The sequence below is a fragment of the Arctopsyche grandis genome, chromosome 7, assembly GCF_051622035.1.
Source record: "Arctopsyche grandis isolate Sample6627 chromosome 7, ASM5162203v2, whole genome shotgun sequence".
Taxonomy (NCBI): domain Eukaryota; kingdom Metazoa; phylum Arthropoda; class Insecta; order Trichoptera; family Hydropsychidae; genus Arctopsyche; species Arctopsyche grandis.
Window position 1 is genome coordinate 27,247,448 of NC_135361.1, and position 7,897 is coordinate 27,255,344.

Sequence of the window (7,897 nt, forward strand, 5' to 3'; positions counted from 1 at the left end):
CCCGGGCTTATTGTGATACCCCACCCATCTCAACCCCCATAACCCCCTCCCCTTTTCAAGGTACCTGAACGGGGGCGCCAGACCGGGCTGGAACGCCTCTACTTTAATCCGATTCGAGCTTTATATTAAAAAAAGCTTAATATATTAATAGAATATTAATAAAAACATTCTACTCGTATAAAAATAGATTCGCCCTCTGTATTTAAGCGTAGAGCTCATAATGAAAATACCAAAATTGCTGTTTTACAAACATCCATTTATGTCAAAATTGTCTTGTACATAAAATTAATATATTTTTCGAATAACTTTGATACCACTCAATGATGTATAATATGTCGGTCTCCGTGACGAGCCAGAATGTTAAATTACAGAAAACGCAAATATCGGAAGGCAAAGATCGAAAATCGAAAGATCTTAAGTCGAAAGATCAAAAACAAATGGTGCATGGTAAATGGTACATACTCACTTTATTTGCGCGAGCAGGATACAACAGGAACAAGAGGAACAGGCTTTTCCTCCTGTATTAATGTGCGCGCGCAGAATACGGGAGGAAAAGCATGTTCCTCTTGTTCCTGTTGTATCCTGCTCGCGCAAATTAAGTGAGTATGTACCGTTTACTATGCACCCTTTTTTTTGATCTTTCGACTTAAGATCTTTCGATTTTCGATCTTTGCCTTCCGATATTTGCGTTTTCTGTCATTTAACATTCTGTATCGTCACGTAGACCCATAATATGTATGAATCGGGTATAATTCCCTTGAACTTCGGAGAAACTTGTCATTAATTCGTTTGGTTCTCCAGCTTCTTTTGATAATACGATATGCCCGTCCTTGCCGGAACAGTTGGGATTTTATATTCCTAATAATTATTTGCATGGTAGACATCATCATTTGATAGTTGTACCTTCTGCCCGCACAGTTACTTATCGGATGGCTCAAATTTCAAGAGCTATCCGACTATTCAATGAAACCGTTGTTGTGCTTTAATGTGCTATTTTCCACCTTAGTGTGCGTAGACTGAGCAACAAAAAAAATTACCAGAGCGGATACTAACCAATATTTACTAAATTTGACCCACTAAATTCGAATATGACAATTATTTTTGTTTTTTGTGCGTTAGTGATTGTTTACAAGATATGAGCGTTTAAAAAAATGCGCGATTTTTACAGTTTTTTAGCTTTTGCGGTCTTAAACTCAAAATCTAGCATTGCTGTGCTCAAAATGAGTATCGGAATCAATATTCAGATGTTTTTCTTACCGATTTTGATATTTTATTGCTTTAAAATACTTATAATTAATTGTCTAGCGAATTTTAAAAGTCAAAAATATATATTTTTACGGATTTTTTCTCCGTGCTATTTTGCGTTTATTTGGCCAGTTTTTTATTTCACCACGTTTATAAGGATTGGTTTTCTATCTCAATATTTTTTTTTATCTAAACGTACTAACTCCAGCGGTAATTGCGATAGAAATGCTTCCGATGTGTACCCAATTGTATCGCGGATAACGTTGGTGCAAGCGAGGTGGCATGTAGTCCGAGTGCTGTACTCTGTGAGGTGGATCACATGCCATCTAGATATGTATTTGTGTATTTATTTATCCATTATATACTAATCCCGACCAAATATGACACTAAAGTTTGCTCAAGGTGACATTTACATATAACCAAACTTATTATTATAATAAATACATTATGTAAATGGATAAATAATAATAATAACAATATTGTGACCAATGTGACCTGATAGGTTGCCTTAATGCGTCACACCACTCTTAATTCTTATACATATATCAATTCCTTCTAATCCTTTTAATTCTTATATATCAATTCCTTCCGTAAGCCACCCGTTGAAATATCAACGGGCACAACACTAGTATCTTACATAGTAAGGTGATGGAATGAGACTTATATTAATTCAAGCCATCCTTTATTTACAGAAGCACTGTAACATAGAGTTTTATGCATATATGCACTTATAATACAAATTAAGAATGTAATTTTCGGTTTTTTAAATTAAAAGCAGCACGGCTCGGTGGATGCGTTTATATTAAGCACCGAGAGTGCTATTCTTTAATGCTGCTGATCAGACTTGGATACGTGTGACTCCAAATCAATCGTTTCCTATCAGAGTCTGCTAGTTTATCTGATTTCATTGTTGAAACGGTTCCTCCATCAAATTGGCAAAAAAATCCTACCCACTATGTCACCACTATCTATATTTCGCATTGGCGTTTATCTGTTAGGCCTTCCCGGTATATATCAATGTAAAATAAAATAAAATAATTTCAAAATATGCCGATTATGCCCCATCGCGAAACTACGATTTCGTAGCACATTCGGGTTTTAAAGAAAATGCGAGAATTTTCCGAGTGCGTTTGCAAATTTTCCATATTATTTTTCGCGTACGCAACGGGGAGTGATGATGGCGTGGCCGCGAATAAGATATTAAACGGTGTTTATGTATATTATATTATATAAATTTAATTTACAATGTCGCTTATTTTTATGAGTTTTCCCCACTTTGTCAAGCAACAATAACGGGGGAAATGTACACGTGAATAAATTACCCCAAAGTGGGGGAGCTTCAATAGCTTTAATTATATGGCAACATTTGTGCGCTACCGGCTCGAGCGCTCGCCAATCTGCAGCGCTTGCGAAACTTGAAACGCGTAAATATTTATCGAATAAATTGAATTAAAAGTGGTATTTATTGTAAAAATGCCTCCGACACTCAAATTATATGGAAAATTGAGAGATTATTTGCCACTGATTCAGATTTTTTTTTTTTTGCTAAAACAGTCAAACAGATCTCGGTGATTACTAAGAAATAGCCATACTTACATACATATTTTTATTTTTTATTTTTACATATATACCAGGAAGGCCTTACAGGTAAATCCCAATGCGCCTTCCTGGCCAATTACAAATACAAATCCAGCATTTTTTATTATAAGTCGTTGAATTGCGAGACACTGAAAAAACTCGCAAATTAACGAGACATCTATGAATTGTACATAAATTTTTATTGTACATCCATCAAATTTCAAATAGTGGTGACATAGTAGGTAGGAAGGATTTTTAGCCAATTTTTTTTCCGGGAACCGTTTCAACAATGAAATCAGAGAAAATTGGCAAACTCTGATAGGAAACGATCAACCTGGAGTCACAAATCCAGGTCTGACCAACAGCATACTCTGAAAAATTCATTTTCATTCAGGGATAGAACCCAGCACCTTCTTGACGGTAAGCAGAAGCTTAACGTCTGAGCTATGCTGCTGGCTATGTATATGTATATATATGTATATCATATGTGCCATGACAGGAATTACCCCCAAGGCGACACATACAGTTAGATTATTAGTGTACATACATAAGTACTAAACAATTTTAAAACAACAGTACATGAAATACAGTAGTATACAATAGAGACGTCTATGGACAATCAACAAAATTTTGATACACAGCAAATTTGTGAGAAATACATTATGTAGGTAGCATATTTTTATAAGATTCAACAAATTCGACATGCTAATAAATCGAATTTGCGAGAAACTGAGGGGAAGGATACCAATTTATTGGATCCGTCCCAGTAATTAGTTTAGAAAATTCTAACAGGAGAAGGTCGATCTGTGTTTTAATTACCACAATATTTCGCCAGCAGCGTATTTGACTGGTACTTGAACCCACGACCTTTCTAATTGTATAAAATAGCTCTACCAGTGCACTGCGCTGTGGCTAATTTATGGTAAAATGTGACGCCATTTTAGTATTTTACTTTTGCATTTGTAATAGTATTAATATGAACCATTCTGTTTTCAATTTATGAATACTTAATGACGATTGATGTTTTTCCTGTATTTTTGTACTATTTATTTATATTTTTTTCTTTTGTTTTACTTTTGACCATTGTGGTGCATTACCTGTAATGTGACAACTTATATAACACATAAAGATCTCGAATTTTAGGAGATAAATATGCAAACAAATTCAATTGCAATTTCTGAATTAATAATAATTGTGATGATCGTCAATTTATTTGACAGTGAATTCATCAAAGGTTTTATCCTTCTCAGAACACATTATTTACCAAAATATAAGCAATCGGCAACATAGCTCAGTGGTTAGCGTATAAAGCTAATAACTGAAGGGTTACGGGCCAAAACCTTGACCCAGCAGTGTTGCTGGCCAGACTTTGAATGACTCCAGATATTATATGACTCCAGATCAATTGTTTCCTATCGGAGTTTGCCAATTTGTCTGATTTAATCGTTGAAACGATTCCTCGCCAAATTGGCTACCTACCCTCTATTTCTCAACATTATTTGAATATAATTTCAAATTTATAATAATGTTATAAATTCACATACAGTACATATGTAAAAATTTGCCATAAGTTCCGCCTTGGGTATATTGTGTTTCCTTTTTTAATGCGATTTATATAGTTTTCCATCAGAAACATGTTCATATTACTAATAAATATAAAAATGAATGTCTGTGTGTGTGTGTGTGTGTGTGTGTGTGTGTGTGTCTCGAATAAGCTGCTAAACCACTGAACCAATTACGATGAAACTTTCAGGATTTGTTGGGTGCATGTCCGGGAAGATTACTGTGAATGGGAAAAACGGGAAAAAACGGGAACGGAAAAACGGGAATGAGTGTCATTGCAACGCAATAATTTCAAATGTGTTGGCTACATGCGTTTTTCTGACAAATGGGAACGGGAACGAGAGCGGGAATGGGAGCGGGAACGAGAACGTGAACGGGAACGGGAACGGGAATTGCATGCGTTATTATGGCATTGCAACGCATGCCCGGGTTCAGCTAGTTACTAATAAATACTTAATACTTAATATGATTTCTATTTTAAAATAATAAATAAAGCATAGTGTATGTAGATATGAAATAATGTTGTGTAAAATAGTGTTAGAAACGTATACGAAATTTATAAATTATAGGTTTTTGAGCTCTTTTTCCTATTACGCTGTACATATTAACATTATAATAATATAATACTATGATTACTAACAAAATTAAATTAAAATTGTAAAATAGAAAATGGTCAGTAGATCAGTGGATCATTAAAATAGATATATGATGTATTGTTTACATAAATTAGTAATAATAAAAAGCATTCAAAAATCAAAATCAAAATTTATAAATTGATACTTCTTATTTTTTATGAATATTTTGAGTAATAACTATAATTGTCACACACTTTGGGAAGCTGCGTGCATCCCTCTCTCCCTGTTATGGAATTCCAAAAGGCGAAGCAGTGGTTTGTAGAAAACGTGCTCATTGGCGTAGTCGAGTGCCAACTATACAAAACCGCAATATGGTAAAACGGATTTTTGGAAAAATCCCCAACGCCAAATAGTTTACTTCAATTCCAACTGAAGTATTCATTAATTCAAAACACGTATGTATGTACATACATATGTTTGTATAATAATCATATTTTAACTAATTCAAACACTATTATTATTTTGATACCCCCTTTGACTAACATTTCAGGTTCTAAAGTTTACTTTGTGTGTATAAATGTTTCAAAACTTTGAAACAAAATTACTTTTTAACCGTCAAACATACATATGTATATATGTATACACCAATTCGCTCCATAGTTTTGAAATAGCTATGAAAAAATAACAGGAACTGAATACAGTAAATATCACGTGGAAGACTCACCTGCTAAATGTATGCAACCGATTTTATATTTATTTATTTATTTATTTACATATATACCAGGAAGGCCTTACAGGTAAATCCCAATTATAATAACTACTAGTGTTGTACCCGATGAAATACAATATGATCGCATGGGTGTTGGCATATTAATTTATATAATTAAAAAAAATGTGTCGGTTCTGTGTTTGATCCGCACGCGGTCGAATTTTTTTCAAATATGTACCTTTTAAATACAATATAAATAAAATAAAAAATATATAAAAAATACCTACCTACCTATGTACGTGTAAACAATATAAAACACCAATAGGAAAAATAATAAATTTTCAATACATGGCGGTAAGTGCTCAGAGACTTAGCTCCGTCTATTTTCCTAGAGGAATCATTGGTAACAAACAGTATATGTATGTGTATAGAATTTTTTTTCTTTTGTTATTATATTCGTATACGTTTTGGAAATGATTTAGCCGTGACGCACATATGTACAAATTTATGTCGAATCGAAACGACTATTATAGTACGGCGAGCGTTATCCCAGACTGACACACAGAATAGCGATATTATACATATATATGATATGTAGAGCATAAATATGTCAAACAGTAATGAGATGGGTTTATAATTAATGACATAACATTATCGATATCTTAATTTAGCGAAGGGACATACATATTTCTCATCCAATATGACCATAAATGCTTGCGCAGATCTATACGAATACCTCAATAACTTTTCAAATATAGTATACTAGTTTTTTTACTCGGCTTCGCTCAGTATTTTTAATATAAACAGCGTAAACATGGCGAATCTTATAGTAAAATATCCATTTATTTTTTTATTAAATTTGTTTTAATCGAAAAAAATATATTATTCAACCAAATGAATTGTCGTCATATAAACTTTGTGTTGTTTACGAAATTCCCAACCAACATTACATATATTTTTACATACTTACAAAGTCTTTCGAAATTATATATTAGATTTATAATTCGTTGAAATGTCAACGGGCACAAAATTAGTTATAATAAGGCAGCGCACTATTGTGTAAAGCGTATTAATTTCCTCATTTAATGTATGAGGTATAAGCAATTTTCTGGTGAAATTTCGAGGAGGGCATAGCCTCCGCCGCTGGAGCGCCCGTTGGGGGGGCGAAGGGCCCCGTCGCGGGGGGCGGAGCTACCTCTTTTGATTCTCCGCCGCCAGATTAATAGAAATACCTCGCGTTCCCCACCACAGTGACGCATTCGACCAATACATACATATTCGGGTATACATACAGACGAGTATCTACATACAAATACATACAGAAATGTGTTTTTGTGCGGACAAATATATTGCATGCGCATATACAAGTCATTTTTGATAGCGTTCATCCTCGCCGAATCGATTAACGACCCAATAAAATAAAAAGAAAAGTCGTGACGAATGTTCATTTTTTATTTATTCTATTTCCACTATATAGGTGTGTTATATACGAAGCGTGAAACACGACCCTTTCGTGATGAAATGTCAAAATGCAATTAATTATAATATTATTGTTAAGCGATTAGTTGTTTGAAGTACATGTCGTCAAAAAAAGCGGAACACTCAGTGAGTAAATAAAAAATAAAAAATAAATGTTAGTTCGCACTCAAAAATACCAAAAACGTTAATTACAGACATGAAAGTACTTCTGCTTCTCGTCTTAATGACGTTGGTTGCAATGACTTCCTCGTTATTGCTCAGTGATTGGCATAATCATAACGAAGACGTTTCTATTGAGAGAAATCCAAAACCTAGACTTCACGACGAAGAAATTTATACTGTGAGGAATAAAAAACCGAGATTGGGCGGTGAAGCTACTACTATGCAAAATATGAAGCCTAGACTTCGAAAAAATTGGGAAGAAATGACCACAATACGTAGACGCAAGCCTGGATTTGGTACAACTACAGTCCGTAATGGTAAGCCTCACCTAGACCATGACGACGACGTTACTACCTTAAGAAACAAAAAATCCGGATTTCGCACTACCACAATACGTAGACGCAAGCCCGGATTTGGTACAACTACAGTCCGTAATGGCAAGCCTCACCTAGACCACGACGACGACGTTACTACCGTAAGAAACAAAAAACCCGGATTTCGCACTACCACAATACGTAGACGCAAGCCTGGATTCGGTACAACTACAGTCCGTAATGGTAAGCCTCACCTAGACCATGACGACGAC